The 17934-nt window shown below is 43.6% G+C and overlaps 2 long non-coding RNA genes across 3 annotated transcripts in view; both read left to right on the top strand.

Annotated features, from left to right (window-relative positions):
• The first annotated feature begins 269 nt into the window (after positions 1-269).
• On the top strand, positions 270-8364 carry LOC116663594. Its single transcript, XR_004319808.1, has 4 exons — positions 270-280; positions 2595-2605; positions 6271-6273; positions 8290-8364. It is a non-coding gene; the product is annotated as an uncharacterized LOC116663594 (long non-coding RNA).
• Positions 8365-12409: 4045 nt separating this feature from the next.
• Positions 12410-17934, top strand: part of LOC116663593 — a 79919-nt gene continuing 74394 nt past the window's right edge. For both annotated transcript variants that reach the window (XR_004319807.1, XR_004319806.1), the window contains exon 1: positions 12410-12497. This is a non-coding gene — a long non-coding RNA (uncharacterized LOC116663593). The remainder of the gene's footprint in view (positions 12498-17934) is intronic.

Here is a 17934-nt window from a genome sequence, read left to right on the forward strand (position 1 = left end):
CTCATACCCTCCCAGGTAGACCTTTTGGGCAGGATTTAAAATGGACCCAGGCTGGCTTTTCCTCATGGTCTGCATCTCATTCCTGTAAACCTTGGGGGTACTGGCCAGACCCAGCTGTACGTCCTCTCCTGCTGCCATGTGCTGCTCGGTTCTGTCTACGGAGCAGTGTCCCCTAGATACTGGGACCATCTTCATACCTCTTCAATGGCCCAAGGGAAAGCCCTCCCCACCTCACTGCCACCAGGCTGGAGGTGACAGAAAGCACGTCCTTTCCCTGCACGTAGCAGTGTAGGGTGGGACTCATAGCATGTTAATAATTCCTTCAAAACGGTCACTTCACAAATTCCCCCTTCCTCCACTCTCTCAAAAATGTTATATTCCCAAAGCAAACAAAGGCCTCTGGGTGAGGAGCTCAAGTCAGGAAACTGGTTCCTAACCATTTCCTAGAAATTCTGCATTGGAAGCTTGTCTTGGTCTGTTTGGGCTGTTGTCACAGAACACCAGTGATTAGGTGGCATGTGAACACAGATTTGCATCTCACACTTACAAAGGAGGGGAAGTCCCACAGTCAAGGCGCCGGCAGATTTGGTGTCTGGTGAGAATCTGCCTTCTGGTTTATAGGTGATTCTCCTCTCTCTGTGTCCTCACGTGGCAGAAGGGAGAAGGGAGCTCTCTGGGGTCTCTTATAAGAGCTCTAATCCCATTTGTGAGGTCTCTGCCTTCATGACCTAATCACTCGCAAAGGCCCCACCTTCAAGCACCGTTCCATTGTGGGCTAGGATTTTAACACAGGAATTTGAGGGGACATAGATATTCAGTCAATAGATAGCAAGGCTGTTCTACACTTATACTGCTGTCTGCTGTCTGTGGTGTCGGCGTCTCAGTTGAAATGGATAGCATTGCAGCCTGGCATCTTCTGGGTGAATGTGTGAGTCTGTGTAGCTGGTGAATCTCCCCTCAAAGCTTCTCTAAAGTCGGGACAAAGAAGATCCTGTTCTCTCTGGAGCTGAAAAAATTAAAAGTGAGCAATTGTCCTGGTGGTAATAAGAACATGTAATGATTTATATAATCCAAATGGCTGTGAGACCTGAAAATTGGCTTCTACGGGAGGTTGGGCAAATTCTTGCTAAGGAGTAGAATGCTGCAAACTGTCGCTGTCTGTTTAGACTTCACAGGGAGTGCCTTATGGATGAGACAGCCAGAACTGCCATGTTTTTTTTCAGAGAATAGAATGTGATGGCTTCTCACACTTAGTGCTGTCCAAATGCAAAGGCAGTGGCTGCTGATGATCGCCAAGTGTTGGAGGTGTCCTGAAAGCCAGGTAGCTGGTCTCTGCATCTTAAAAAAGATGTGATCTGTCAGTATCTACAAATTTTGAAATCCCATTCTGTCCCTTCCCACCCCTCTCCCCACTGGCAACCACAAGTCTGTATTCTATGTCTGTGAGTCTGTTTCTGTTTTGTATTTCTGTTTTTTTTTTTTTAGATTCCACATATGAGCGATCTCATATGGTATTTGTCTTTCTCTTTCTGGCTTACTTCACTTAGAGTGACATTCTCCAGGAATATGCATGTTGCCACAAACAAGATTATACTGTATAGCAGAGAGAAATATATACAAGATCTTGTGGTAGCTCACAGTGAAAAAAAAATGTGACAATGAATATATGTATGTTCATGTATAACTGAAAAATTGTGCCCTACTCTGGAATATGACACAACATTGTAAAATGACTGTAACTCAATAAAAAAAAGTTAAAAAAAAAAAAAAAAGATGTGATCTGGCTACAAGATCAGTGGCCCTGCCATGTGCAAAGTTCCCACTGTTGAGTTTGGGGAACTTACTCCACACTAGATAAAATGCTGCCTGCATTCCTCTGGTTGGCTTTCTGCTGGGCACTTGGGGTGGGGGAAGGCACCCTTTGTGGTGGAGGGCTGAAATCGTCTCCGTGTATGTTAGCTCATATCCTGTTCCCTTTCCAGGAATCCTGACCTGTTCTCCCTCCATCCACGCAGCCTAGGCATCTTCTGAGCCTTAGCTCAAACGCCCCTCCTCCATTAAGCCTGGAAGCCATCTCTTTTTGAGATCGTGCAGCAGTGCTGCTATTTGCTTGCTTGCATTGTTGCTGTGGACCCTGGGTGAGGACATCTCTGCTGTTGTCTTATGTGCCTTTTGGGAAGAGCTGATGATGCGCACATGGAAGGCAAGAGCCCCAGGGACCTCTAACAGGGGACAAGCTATAAAAAGTTACATGGGACTGGGATCTTCTGCTGTGAAATTCATCTTTGTTGAATAATTGAGCCCTGTCCATTTCAGCTTAAAAACTACTGATTATTCGTTTCGTTTCTTTACTTTCAACAGAGGTTAACTGAGTACTTGACAGTGTATCAGGCCCATGGCTGGGACCCAGGCACTTAAGGAAGGACTATGGTACTTGTACCTCCAAGAACCCAGTCTTGGGGGAAGCTTGGCCTGTGTGTACATGTAATAAGTGGATAATTCCATTCACTCAGGTCTAGGGGCCACTTTCTGGCAAGATGAGCACTCAGAGTCTCCAGATGGGCTGCCCTCCTACAAAGGATGAGTCTGGCAAGGAGGCTCTTCTGTCAGAAGCAAGGGTGCTTGAGCAGTGGAGGCTGGTGTTGTACATGGGAATGGGTACTACAGCAGGGAGGGCGGTGAGAGGAGAGATTTTTGAAAACTGCCATGGGTGGGAAGCTTTGAGAAGAGGGACAGATGTCTAAAGAGGATTTTATGAGGCTTTTCTATGGATTGTGCCGTGTAATCCTCACCTCCCCCTAGCAGTGTCCTTTAAGGAAACATGGTAGATTTGGGGAATGGCAAGTGTTTTGGATAGCTGGGTTCAGAGTGCTTTACAGTGGCAAGGGGAGGTGAGGTTGACCAGGTGGCCAGGCAGGTCACCTGTGTGTTGACATCAATACCATAGCCCATATTCTTCCTGCTACCCTTTGGTTAAAAATGTGTATTGAGCATAATTTATACATTCTAAATAATTTTTATTTTGCTATTTAATCTTTTTCATATGTACCATTAGCTAATATTATTTACTTTTGCCTTTTTATTTACAGCTTTTTATTGTATTATCTGCTTTTTTATGATGTAATCTTACTGTTTATTTTATCTTGGCTACATTTTTCTAGTTGTAATGTTTTAAGTGTTCACCGTTCAACTTATCAAATTTATATTCCATTATTTTTTGATTTGCTGGTATTCACTCCAGCATATTTTAAGCTAATGTTTACTTATGGCTGTTACTTTTTACTTGTTCAAAACTGTTTTTGCCCTTTTAGCTTATTTCGTCTTTTTGCTGTCACAGATAGCTGTGCTGATATCTGGCCTCCTCCCACAGTCCCTGGCAGTGCCATGGACAGAGCAGGTGGCCCTGCATCTTTACCGAGAGTGATTGAATGTATGATTCACTCATGTTGAGTCAGTCACTGGGTCCTGGCCATTTTACCTCCTGAACATTTTAAATCCATTCCTCATCTCCTTTGCCACTGTGTTGGTACAGGCCACCACCATCTCTCACCTGGGCCCTGTACAACCTCCTAGTGGCCTCCTGTCTCGTCTCTTCTTCTCTCCAATTTACTCTCCACTCTGCAGCACACTGATATTTTTAAAATATGGAAAAAAATACGCAAACACGCTCCCATTTATTTTGTCTGATGAGTTAGGATAATATAGCATTTTTTAATTCCAAGAATTAAACATACATGCTTCTGATTTAAAAAAAATAACTCATGTTAGTTTTTAAAAAGTATTTCTGCTATGGAAGATTTCAAACCTAGATGAAAATAGAGTGAATGGTATAATGAATCCCCATGTACCCATCACCTGCCTTCAACAGTTATCAACGCTTATCATTATCAACAGTTCACCATTTTCTCATCAATCCCCCTTTTTGTTTTTATTTTGTTTTATCTTTTGCTTGAGTAGCAAATCTTTATATTTTGTAATTACCAGGCATCAGGTCATTTCAGTGTGATTATTCCTGAACACAGACCAGGACTTGTCACTGGTCTACCTACACTCTTTCAGTGTCACCCCAGAGCCGCCAGACTGAGTGCCAGCACTACAGCCTGCACCTGCCGGCCTCAGCTTATCAGCAGCCTTGTCTCTTGCTCCTCGTCTCTTCGTCCTTCCCATGCCACGTCCCACGGGACCACTTGCTTTTCCTCAAATTGCCATCCTCTCTCTCTGCCTGCAGGTCTCCGTACTTGCTAACGTCTTTACCTGGGGTCCAGTCTCTCCCATCCTACCCCATACCCTATACACCACTTATTTCCTTTCTGTATTTTAGATCTGACTTTAAGGTCTTGAGCTCTGGGGAGCCATATTGACTACTCTTCTTTATTTATTGAAGTATAGTCAATTTACAATGTGTCAATTTCTGGTGGACAACATAATAGTTCAGTCATACATATACATATATATATATTCCTTTTCATATTTTTCATTACAAGGTTACTACGAGATATTGAATATAGTTCCCTGTGTTATACAATATAAACTTGTTGTTTATCTATTTTATATATAGTAGTGTGTATCTGTAAATCAAACTCCTAGTTTATCCCTTCCTACCCCCTTTCTCCCTTGGTAACCATAAGTTTGTTTTCTATGTCTGTGAGTCTGTTTCTGTTTTGTAAATAAATTAATTTGTCTTTTTTTTTTCAGCTTCCACATATAAGTGATATCATATGGTATTTTTCTTTCTCTTTCTGGCTTACTTCACTTAGAATGACAATCTCCACATCCATCCATGTTGCTGCAAATGGCATTATTTTATTCTTTTTTATGACTAAGTAGTGTTCCGTTGTATAAATATACCACTGCTTCTTCATCCAGTCATCTGTCAGTGGGCATTTAGGTTGTTTCCGTGTCTTGGGTGTTGTAAATAGTGCTGCTGTGAACACTGGGGTGCATGTGTCTTTTCAAATTAAAGTTCCCTCTGGATACATGCCCAGGAGTGGGATTACTGGATCATATAATAAGTCTATTTTTAGTTTTTTGAGGAATCTCCATACTGTTTTCCAGATGGATGCACCAACTACATTCCCACCAACAGTGTAGGAGCGTTCCCTTTTCTCCACACCTTCTCCAGCATTTATTGTTTGCAGACTTTTTAATGATGACCATTCTGACTAGTGTGAGGGTGATACCTCTTTGTAATTTTGATTTGTATTTCTCTGATAATTAATGATATTGAGCATTTTTTCATGTGCCTGTTGGCCATTTGTATGTTTTCATTGGTGAATTGCTTATTCTAGTTCTTCTGCCCATTTTTGGGTTGGGTTTTTTTTTTATTATTATTAAGTTGTATGAGCTGTTTATATATTCTGAATATTAAGTCCTTGTCAATCTCATCTTTTGCAAATATTTTCTCCCATTCCATAGGTTGTCATTTTGCTTTTCTTACAGTTTCCTTTGCTGTGCAAAAGCTTATAAATTTAATTAGGTCCCATTTGTTTATTTTTGCTTTTATTTCTATTGCCTGGGTAGACTGCCCTAGGAGAACATTGCTAAGATTTATGTCAGGTAATGTTTTGCCTGTGTTTTCTTCCAAGAGGATTATAGTCTTATGCTTAAGTCTTTAAGCCATTTTGAGTTTATTGTTGTGTATGGTGTTAGGGAGTGTTCTAACTTCATTGATTTACATGCAGCTGTCCAGTTTTCCCAACACCATTTGTTGAAAAGACTGTCTTTACTCCATTGTATATTCTTGCCTCCTTTGTCAAAGATTAATTCACCAAAAGTCTGTGGGTTTATTTATGGGCTCTCTAGTCTGTTCCATTTATCCATATGTCTGTTTTTGTACCAATACCATGCTGTTCTGATGACTGTAGCTCTATAGTATTGTCTGAAGTCTGGGAGGGTTATTCTTCCAGCTTCATTCTTTTCTTCAATATTGCTTTGGCAGTTCTGGGTCTTTTGTGATTCCATATAAATTTAAGGATTATTTGTTCTAATTCTGTGAAAAATGTCCTGGGTAATTTGATAGGGATTGCATTAAATCTGTAGATTGCTTGGGGTAATATGACCATTTTAACAGTATTAATTCTTCCAATCCAAGAACATGGGATATCTTTCCATTTCTTTAATTTCCTTATTGACTCCCCTTCTTTTACTCCTCTCGCTGCCGCCTTTTCCATCTATAACACGCTGGACTCTCTTGCCATAGGGTTAACTACACTCTTCCATGATTGCCTGTTTACATGTTTATTTTCCTCCTAGACTCTGAGGATGGGGTAGGATGTTAATACCCCACTCTTTTTAATTATGGGAAATAGGGAATGAAGGGCAGTTGAACTTGTCCTCAGGATATCCTGGCTACCTGGGATTATTGGGATGCTCCTGACACCCCTCTGTCCCTCATTCATTTTGCATGTTACCATTCATTGTCATTCACATGTCCCCATTCATTGCATTCAGCTTCAGACTACTTTGGTAAGAACTGAGGGCAAGCCAGGACATCCTTGGATCCACCCTCCCTGCTTTCCTGCCAGGTTGGGAACTTTCTGAGGTGTGAGAGGCCTGTGCAGCCCCCACAACGTGGGCTGCTTTGTGCCAGGGCCCCGTCCTTGTCCTGGGACCTGAGGACTCGGGAGCATGGTCTGGGTCTGCACATGTAGAAGATGACAGGCTGAGTCACAGGCTGGCGCTTCATACAAATATCCGAGGATGCCTTCTGGAAGTTGGTCAGCAAGTCTGACAACCAGCTCTCCTGTCTCCATGGAACTGCTTTTTGTTAGAGGCATAAATGCTGGACCATTCGCTGCTTTGGCCTTTGTGTAAGAACAGAACGTGTTCTCCCGTGGGGCTGTGTCTTACCCATTTGCCTTGCATACATTCACATTGGGATGGATTAGATGAGCCCGGTGAATGGTCTCTCTGCTTCTCCAAGATAGGGCAGACTTTTTACACCCACACATAATCTCTTCTCTGAGAATATGGTCCAAAAACTAGGTCATCTATTGTAAAGGAAATTAGGCCGTAATTAAATTTAACTGGAAATGATAGTATTGGTGGTTTCATTTTAGAGGGAACATGCCTCCCTAATTATTGCTATACCTACACAGGCTTTTTTTTTTTTTTTTTTTTTGACAAGGGGTGGTGGTGGAAAAGGTGGTATTTAATAATTTAGATGATGGTTTCCAGACTTGAATTTTTAAACGGCAGAGTCTCACCTTCAAGGGTGAGTTCTGTTTCCTTGTGCCCTTTTCAGGTCTACCTGATGGAAAGCCAGTTCAGTTCCCTGCAGGGCCTTTGGCTCAGCTGCTCCAGGATGGGGTATCTTTTGGCAAAAGAGCTGTGTAGACAGACAAGACCAGACTAAGAAGAAAAGCAGCTGTTTGGGGTGGGTTCTTTTCACATATGCAGTCAGATGCCCCAGCTGGATGAGGCCCCAAGATCACCTACTGTCTTCCTTCTTTATTTGCTAGTTGGAAAGGGCCCAGAGAGACAAGTCCTGCAGAAGACCGGCCCTCTATTTGGGTGGCAGAACTGGTGGAGGGACTCAGGTTCTGCTACTCCAAGTTAAGTGATCTGCCACTTGCCACCTTCCTGCGATGGGGTCCAAGGTCCGGGCATCTAGGGAGAGTTGGGCACGATCATGTCCATTGGAAATGCTGATTAAATGCTTGTGGAATGACAGGGCCGCTTTGGGACAGCCTGACCGCTGCACCTTCCATATGTGGACTATGTGGCTTCCTCACATTTCCTTTAGATCTAAGATCCACCTAGATCATCCATGACGACTATCTGTTAGATCATCCATTACATCCCCTGGACAGCAGTCCCCAAGCCCGCCGAGCTCACCATTTGCTTTCCACCCTGTCCTTCACCCAGATGTCTTTGACACCAGGTCTCCTCTTGCTTCCTCTGGTTAAGCATTCTAGACAAATCAACCAAGTAAAGACCATTATGCAGATACAGACTATTATATATAAAATAGATAAACAAAAAGGTCCAGCTGTATAGCACAGGGGAGTATATTCAATACCTTGTAATGGCCTATAATGAAAATGAATACGAAAAGGAATGTGCGTGTGTGTGTGTGTGTGTGTGTGTGTGTATGAATCACTATGCTGTACACCAGAAATTAACACAATATTGCAAATCGATTATACTTCAATTTAAAAAAAAAAAGACCATTAAAATTGCCAGAGTTACTCAATCCCATTTTCCGATGACTCCTTTCCTTGGGGCTATTATCTTTAGTGTCGGTGAAGAAAACTTACCATTAAAAGCTTGCTAAGCTCCTTAAAAAAGTAATTTACTTCTTCTGAAGGCCCACAAATATGGTCCAATGACCCTTTCCTAATAAGTACTTTTCATGCTGACTACCTCTTCCTTAATTAGACTGTGCAGGGGACCGGGCAGCCCGCCCAGTGAGTTGTTCTGTGTCTTTGTGTGGAAGTTGCCAGCTTCAAATGGAGACCTCTCCAAGGAGGGTGACACGGGGGGGTTGTGCCTCAGAGCCCCGTCTTGCTCTGTCTGTACACGGGAGATTCTGGTAGAGCTGGACACTTTTCCCAACCGAGGGGAAAGATGTAAGTGGCAAAATCATACCTCAGCTCCGGAGATTCTTTGAGGAACAAGGAAGGAGCCCACAGAGCACATTTTAGCTGGTTAATAAGGAAGCCAAGTACAATGGGTCCGTATATAACCTGCTCCCATGTTCTGTCAATGTATAATTACCACATATTTTCCAGCCTGCCCCTGGGAAACGTGCTAGGTAAAATAGATTGAGGAGAAAATAATGGTGCCTGCTGCGCAGCATATTAGGTTGATACCTGTTAATACTTGAGCAGGCTCCTTGCAGGATGATTGGAAGGCCCAGATGCTCTCAGTACAGACAAAGTGACTGTTTAAGCTCTTTGTTCTGTTAAATACCTCTGTACACACAGGCCTGTGCAGCGTGCAGTCCATGTAAATCTATTAAGTCTTTCTGTCTTAGGGGTTGGAGGTCTTGCTAGACTCCTCCCGGGGAAGCCCTGGTTCTGTGGACAAATGATTTGTTTCCATCTCTCTCCCCTGTCCCTGATGCCAGGGACAGCACTAGAGGCTCCTTCTCCTGTGTTGGGGTTGGAGGGCCCTGGGAGGAGTTAGTGTCATGCAGGTTATCACCAGACTAAACAGTCTCCAAGCTGTTTCCCCTGCTTTCTAGTTCCTTATTGGGGAAAAAAAAGAGGAATATTTGGAAAATGGGAATAGGATACAGATATAGTCACCTAGAATCACATTGTTTTACTTCTTTTTTGTATATTACCTTTTGGTTTTGTTCTTAAAAAAATAATAAAAATATAAATATAATAATAGATACACATTTTTAAAGTTACAATTAATATACACACACTTTTTGGAATTTGGGTCTCTTCCCCCACATCATATGTCACATTTCCCCCATGTTTTACCCAGATTTCACACTAAAAATAAAGTAAGGCTGCCTAACATTTCATCATGACAACATATCAGAATTTAAGTAAACACAGATATGTCTATGAGGTGCCCCATGACTCTAGGTATTAATTCAGTTGTTTATTTATTCATTCATCAAACAACACTTATCAAACATCTATCGTCGATAGTACTGGAGAGGAGCTAAATAAGACACAGACTTTGCTTTTAAGAATTCCCAGCACCTTGTAAACAAAGAATGACTTTTTTTTTTTTGGAGGTACTTTGGATTGAACCCAGGACCTCATGCATGCTAAGCAAGCACTGTACTACAGAGCTACACCACCCTGCCCCTGGAGAGATGGTCTTTTCCTACTCACAATACTTCTGAAACCAAATGTATGGGAAGTTTTCCTACACCAACCAATTTCCAACTGTTCGGATACCAATTGGGTTTCCTACAATTCAATTCTGACACTGCCTGGAGTTAGCATAGACCCCGTAGGTGAAGGGCTCGGTCCCACAAGACTGCCCCCATGTCAGATGCCAATCACAAGAACAGGCCTCCCGCACTTCTGTTGGACCCGCTATAAACTGGGGTGTTCTCTGGATCCCCTCCTCAGGCTTGATAATTTACTCTAATGGTTCACAGAACTCAGGGAAACAGTTTACTTATGATACAACTCAAGTACAGCCAGACAGAGGGACGTGGTAGGGCAAGTTATGTGGGAAGGAGCTTGGAGCTTCCCTGCTCATGCTGGGCTGTCACCTACCCCACACCTTGATGTGTTCACCAACCAGGGAGCTCTTGGAACTGTGTGATTGAGAGTTTTTAATGGTGGTTCCATTACGTAGGCATGGTTAATTAAATTAATTGAATCATTGGCCATTGATTCAATCCCTGGCCCTTCTCCCCTCCCTAGAGGTCAGGGATGGGACTGAAAGTTCTCACCATCTAATCATAGGCATGGTTGGTTCCTCAGGCAAACAGCTCCCACCCTCCAAGAATCACCTCATTAGCATAAACTCAGGTGTGATTGAAAGGGGCTTATTAATAAATAGCAAAAGACTCTCCTCTCACTGCTATAGGAAATTCCAAGGGTTTCAGGAGTTTCGTGCCAGGAACAAGGAGCAGAGACCAAATTGACTGTTTCTTATTATATCATAATATCAAAGCCATCTGGACAGATACACTTGAGGATGCTTCTGTGCATTTATGTGCTCTCTGGGGCTGAGGGTCTGTGCTTTAAAGGGTGGAGGAGTTCTCTCACTTGGAGTCATCATGTTGCCGATCGATGCAACCGGTATTCCAGGTTCTTGTCCTGTCCCAGAAAGAATTCAGAGACAAGACTTAGAGGTTAAAAAAAAAGTAAAATGAAAATTTATTAAAGGATGGGATTTATACACTCTCAGGGGAGAGCGGGCGGGCTCAGGTGAGTGGCTGCCCTGAGTTTCTTTGGCAAGTTAGTTACATAGGGTGTAAAAATGAATGGGCGGAATATTCATTGGGGAGGGAAGGGTTTGGGGTCATATTCCCTGATTATCATCCTAACTCCACCTTCCCAAAGGGAGGAGGGATTTTTGTCCTTATTTAGTCGGAATCGGAAGTATTATGGCATCGGTGCATGATGGGTACTTCTGATCTGCAAGGCTGATTTTATTGAAATGAGGGCATAATGAGCAAAAGGTGACATTCGGATCCTAGAAACTCCTGCCTTTTCTCACCTTTCTTTGTTCTTCTCCAGGCCACTTGTCATCCCAAAAGGCATAATCCCTTATCAGCCCCAAGGTTCCTGCTTTTCTTTCTCTGCCCAAGGATCCCTGCTGCTTACATGATGTGTGGTTTCCTGCATTTGGCCTGTGCCCCTTCTTTCTGCCCAATTCCTGCCATTTGGTCTGTGTCCCCCTTTCTCTGCTCATATCTAGCTATCTGCCTGCTCTAACAATCAGACAAGGCTTGGGGGTGGTGCTTGAGCTGGGCCTTGGTAGAGAGGTGGGGGTTCAGCACATGCAGGTGGGGACACGGTGTAATTAGTCATTCTCAGTGGAATCCTCTCTCAGAACCACAAGTGTATTAGAGCTGAGGGTAGAGTGGGAGGTGCTTGTTAAAGTGCAGCTTTAAGTCCACTGTCCTCCTCCCAAAAGGTCAGAGAGGCCTGGAATCAGCATTTTAACAAGCACCAAGTGATTCTGATGCAAAGAGTTCATGGACTATGTTTTGTTTTTTTTTTTTTTTATTAGGAGACATTTAAATTTATTTTTCAAACTTTTTACTGTGGAAATCTTTGAAAATACATAAAAAAGTAGAATAAAGAATCCCATATGTGTTCATTCACTTCCAACAATTAGCAACACATCTTCCTAATGTTGTTTTACCTAATTATCCCTCTACATTTTTTTTAAGGCTGGAGTATTTTCAAGCAATTTTCAGATGTTATTTCACCCATCTCTAACGTGGACTTTTTTATATGACCACAATGCCATTACCACATCTAACAAAATTAACAATAATCTTTAACATCCTCTAATACTCCATCATTGTTCCAATTTCCCTCATTGTCTCAAAAATGTCTCTTTAGAGTTGTTTTTTTAGGATCCAGAAAAGACCCACACCCTGATTTTGGTTGTTATATTTCTTAAATCTGAAACATTGGGGAAAAAAAACCTGTGCTGTATATTTATTGAAGAAGTAGGTCATATGTCCTGTGCAATTTCACAGATCACATCTTGAGTAATACTGATCTAGTCTTTCTTATCTAAGTTGTTAACCTTGCTTTCTGGAGTGTGTGGCTATGGACTGGTTGGCCCCTGTACAGACTCACAACCCCCAGAGGTGAGCATGTCGGCTATATGGTGAACAAAGTTTCTAGGGAGACTTTGTTCACTCGCATTCATTCCATTGTTCATTCATTTTTTTCAGCTAACCAGTAATAATATGTGTCAGTCACCTGCAGATTCAATGATGTAAAAGAGAGGTTCCTTCCTGTCTTCCAGGAGTGTAAACATGAAATCTAACCGGGCCGGTGGGAGAACAGTGGAGAATCCTGGATGCTGGACCCACACAGGTGTGGAGGGAGGAGGTATGTGGAGCTAGATGTCAGTTTCCCCATCTTTATATGTTGGTTACTTTGGACTGTATCATGCCTTTTAAGACCACGACACATCTTTATGGTAAGTAGAACAATCCCGAGCTGAGTGAATACTGAGTTGACAATTTCCCTCTTACCCTCTTACAGTCTCAGTTTCGGCATCATCCATAGCAATAGTTTGCTATGTGCCTCTCCTTGTCCTTGAGCCAAATCTTGTCAACTGAGAGGGATTCCCTAAGGGACCGAGGTGGACAAGGGCTTGTGGGAGGTATCTGGCTGCGGAGGACTTCCTTGGTACGTCCTGGGGGCAGTGGGAGCCCTGCAGGTCTGAGAGCTGGACGGCGGCATCCTCACTTGTGTGCTGGGACTTGTGTGCTGGGACTTGCGTGGCCACGGTGTGGCCTGGTGAGATGAAGGGCACCTGAGCTAGGCCACTAGCTGTGGGACTGGAGAGAAGGGACCTGTGTGGCAAAGGGGGTGAGGCGTGTCCTTTTCTCACTGGGGGAGTCTTGTCCCCACTACTGGAGCAGTGGTGTTTGCTGTCCATCACCTCCGCTGGACACACTGCACTAACCAAGGGCACCACTTGGTGTGCTCATGCTGCCCTGGGGTGGGCTGGCAGCAGCTGCTTACAGGCAGGCTCTCAGCAAGATTCTGTGTCTGGGAGTCCAGGCTCAGCAGGACCCTTGATTGTTAATCAGTGATGAGTGGGCCTGAGAGGGGAGTGGCAGTGTGTGTGGGCTGTTCCTGGCTCAGCTGCCACGGAGGGTGGTAAGGGCCAGGGCCAGGGCCAGGCAGCTTGTGATACTGCAGGAGCCAAGGCAGCAGCATCGGAGATAAAAACATAAACCCTAGCTTTCCCACCAGTGTGATCTTGGACCAGTGACTAACCTGTCCTGACCTCCAGCTTCTGCATGTGTGAAGCGGGCTGGGTGACACTTGCCCTGTCCACCATCTGGACTAATGAAATGAGAGAATAGACCCAGGGTACCCAGCACAGTGCCTGCACACGGGCAGGTGGTTCTTGTTATATTATGACATTATGTCACAGGTCTGTCCCCAGGCTGTGAAGCAGGATAATTTTGAGCCCCCATGGCCTTTGGGGAGGAGGTTGCCAAATTGTTGCAGGCTTGACAGCCAGCAGGCAGCTGGAAATGGTTCCTGCTTAATGTCAACTCCCCTCTTCTCCTCCTCTCTTACCCCCAGGCTGGCTCTGTTTTCTACTTTTCACCCCTGCCATTGCCATCTTTGCTGTGTATTTTGTGAGATTTTACCCAAGATAGGGTCTGGCTGCGAGGCTGGTGTTTCATATCTGTCTGCCTGTCAATCCATCAGGCTTGAGAGTGACAGGCACCCACCATGTGTCCCACTTAGCCCTTGGCTTGTTATGATCTATTCCTTGGGACCCAAAAGGACACTGTATTTACAGCATCACATCTGCTTGTCTCCTGCCTGACCTTGAAATAGTGGCTTTAACTTATGTTAACCCTTCCTGAGGAACAATGGGCTGGTTCTTAGCATCCCTTCCCCACCCTGTTCCATTTCTCTGCAAACAATACCACCTTGTTTGTAGGGAAGAACTCGAGCATCTCCGCTCACTCACAGGCTGATTGGAAACACTGCCTGCGGGGCGTGGGGTGGGGGCAAGCTATCTGGGAGTAGAATATGTCAGGAATTCCTGGTCTGTTTTTCCTGAAGCTATTATTTGTGCATGGAGTTGGGGACAGGAGAAGCCACTAAATAGCCCACTTTTCCTTGGGAAAGAGAGACGTCAGCTTTGTTAGTAGTAAATAACTTGCTGCAGCTTCTTGCTTGGTGTTATCTGAAGTTCAGCAACTCCTTCTGGTTCCTGAATGCCGGCTTATTAAATCATGGGACCCTATCAGATTTGCTCACTGATATGCTAGGGTTCACTAGGACAGTGTGGTGGCTCAGATGTAAGGGGGAGGTGGACACACATTTTCTAGTGGCCTCTTTCTTGTCATTGTTTTTAAGATAATGTGTTGTAATGATGGTTGTTAAGACTATATTGGAAACTCCTTTGGGAAGTGGTATGAAATAAGCAATTGCAATGTCAGTGGGCGAGTGGTCAGATAAAGGAAAAGGTAGCTCGTGGGGGCCACCATTTCTATGTGCTTGTTCATCCCCCTAGACAAGGGGGCAGGTGTGATTCACTCTGGCTCATGCTCTCTACACCTTTGCAGGTACCTGGGTTTTATGGTGGTCCTTTATCTGTGTGGTTTTCTAAGCTTTGAGACACAGCTTTTTCTTTCCTTTTCTTTCCTTTCCTTTCCTTCCCTTCCCTTCCCTTCCCTTTCCTTCCCTTCCCTTTTCTTTTCCTCTTTCAGTGGCAAATGGTAGAAATCAAGATCTGGGTACTAGGTGTGCTCGTTGCTCCTGGGGTATCACTTCTTCCAGGCTGCTCCCAGTGGACAGAGCTAGGGACTCTGTGTGTGTGTCTATACACACATTTAAATCTGCATTTGTTTCAGTATTTAGCTATACATATTAAAAACCATGAGTTCATACTGGTATCTCCTATTCCAGTCCAACACCACAGAGTTTATTCTAGGTTTCTCCCTTTCTGTGTTTGTAGCTCCCTGCTTTAATGATGAGAAATCTGATTCCCACTATTTTTACACTATTTTATGTTTTTGATCAACTTCTCCATCTATATGACTAGCTTCGCATCACCACTGCTGCCCCACTCCCTGCACGGATACCCTCCACATCTCACTTGGGATCTGACACCCATGCTGGCCCCTGCCACTACTTTGTCCTGCACAGATGCCTCTCACCCTCTGGGCGCAGATACCCCATGTAGGGGCCACTTCTCCTACACAGATGATCTCCTTACCCTGCTCGGACTTTGGCACTTTGTGTTGGACTCCCTCTCTTGTGCACCCATGAATGACGTCCTCACCCAGCTATGGCTCTGATACCCTGCACCACTGCCCTCCCTGCCTCACTCAGGCTGTGAAATCATGTGCTGGGCTGGACCACCAACCCTTCTCCATCTCTTGTGAATGCCTTACTCACTGCACTTGGGCTCCAACGAACCATCTTGGGTTGTTCCCCTGTGTCCCCACTGCCACCCCTCCAACGTGGGGATGCTTTCTTCACCTTGGTAAGGCTCTAACATCCCACTTTGGGCCACTTCAAATTGCTCTCCCATCCAGGTCTTCTGGTTTGAATTGTTCAGGAAAGAATGGGAAGAGGAAAAAGAGGAAGAAGAAAATACGCTGAGGTTTTAGTGTACTTTAAAAATCAACTTCTTTACCCCCAAGATCAGTAGATTTACTTTTAGCATTTGTTTAAGCAGGATGCAAAGACATTTCCATTTTTATCATAAAGATTATGAACCACATACTGTCCTAAAATAATAATGTCTTTATTATACATAAAAGGTTCTTAGAGGAATTGCAAATGTTTTTCCCGCTCAGGGGAAATTTGACTAATATGGTAAGATAGAAACAGTTTTTCCTTGGTTCTCTGAGAATCCTTGATTTTTAGATCTGCACAATATCATTATCCTTGTTATTTTTGTTCTTCTTGTCATAGTTGGGTTATATCTGTGCCTTTCCTGTGTGTTTCTCACCCTCACTAGACACACTAATGTCTGATTCATGTCCTGAGGGCTTTTCCCTTCTCTATCGTTCAGATCTGTGAGCTTGGGTCACCGCTTCAGAGGCAGCATCTAAGAGCCTAAGATGCAAAGAAAGAAGCTGCTTGTAAAAGTGTCAGATGAAGGAGTCAGGCGCAAGATTTGGAAGCAGGCTTGCTGAATGAATTTTCCTGTTTCTGTGAACAACATACAATTGACATAGGGGGAGGAGGGGAAGGAATTTGAAGGACTGAGGAAAGAAGAAAGAGTGGGAAACCCTCAAACCTGCGTTGGAGGAGGGGTGATGGCATGACACTTTTTTGGAGGGTACCAGAGGATGCTGAGAAGGTGGACTCAGCCATCCTTCTTGTTGCTCCTGCCAACAGCCAGTGGTTGGCCTATCAGCCACAAGTGTCTAGGGCAAAGTGACGCTTGTCTGGGCCACAGAGATTCTGTCCAGTCTCTCTGCCTGTCCCAGTCATAGCTTGCTGCTGGTCATGGGCCACTGTAAGCCCTTTGGGGATAGAGACTAAGGAAACTGTAACCCTCCTGGGGTTGACAGGGTGGTGTGAAGAGAAAGCCTGGCCTCTTGATCATCGTGGGGCCAAGTGGGGTCTGGACAGAACCAGTGGGAAATTGCCCCTTGGGACAGGACAGTGGTGAACTGATGCTTCCTGTTATGTTATTGTTATTGTAGTAGATGTACATGGAAACTAAAATATTAATAAAGAATTGTACAGCATGAATAGTAAAACTCCCTCAGCCCAGTTCTGTTAGTGTTATGAAAGCATAATTCTAAATAATAAATAGCTCAATTAATTGATTTATCAACTTTAAATTGTATTTATTGATGCTTTAGCAAAACAGATAGGGTTAAAATTCACTTCAGTTAACATTTAATCTGATCTCTCTTCCTCCCAATTTTTAAAAATTGAGGTATAGTTGATTTGCACTGTTATACAAGTTTTAGGCATACAGCATAGTGATTTATAATTTTTAAAGTTATACTCTATTATGGTTATTATAAAGTGTTGGCTATATTCCCTGTGCTGTACAGTATATCCTTGAGGTTTATTTATTTTATACATAGTAGTTTGTACGCCTTAATTCCCTACCCTTATCTTGCCCTTCCTTCCTTCCCTTTCCCCACTGGTAACCACTAGTTTGTTTTCTATAACTGCAAGTCTGTTCCTTTTTTCTTATATTCACTAGTTTATTTTTTAAATTTCACATATAAATGATATCATATAGTATTTGTCTTTCTCTGTTTGACTTATTTCACTAAGCATAATACCCTCTAAGTCCACCTGTGTTGTTGCAGATGGCAAAATTTCATTCTTTTTAATGGCTGAGTAGTATTTCTGAAATCTGATGGCTTATCTTGGGGTGTCAGCCCCTTTGAGAGCCCCAGCTTATAGCTGTCAGATTACTTCTTTTCTTCAGAGTATTTTTGTGACTTCAGCCTTTGGGAAAATGCCATCACTGCACAATTCTTCAACCAATGACCTTAATTTCTGTCCTTCATCTCACCCATGTTCTGGGCTCCTGCTGACTTTAAGGAGTTCTTCCATGAAGAGATACTCTCACCTCCACTGAAGCCTTCTTTGGTGCATTCTTTAAGCAGCATATTTCTATGGTAGTTCATATTGTTTGCCTTCTATCTTTAGGAAATTTATTTAAAACGTTGGTCTCCTGGTATCCCTCCCTACAAGTTTCAGTCCTTTGAGGAGTGTATTCCCTTCCTAACTGCCGCTACAGTCTGTTTTAAGACTGGGAAGGTAAACATGTGCATTCAGCCTCACATTTTAAATTGGGAGAGATTTA

Source organism: Camelus ferus, chromosome 5, assembly GCF_009834535.1.
Source record: "Camelus ferus isolate YT-003-E chromosome 5, BCGSAC_Cfer_1.0, whole genome shotgun sequence".
NCBI lineage: Eukaryota > Metazoa > Chordata > Mammalia > Artiodactyla > Camelidae > Camelus > Camelus ferus.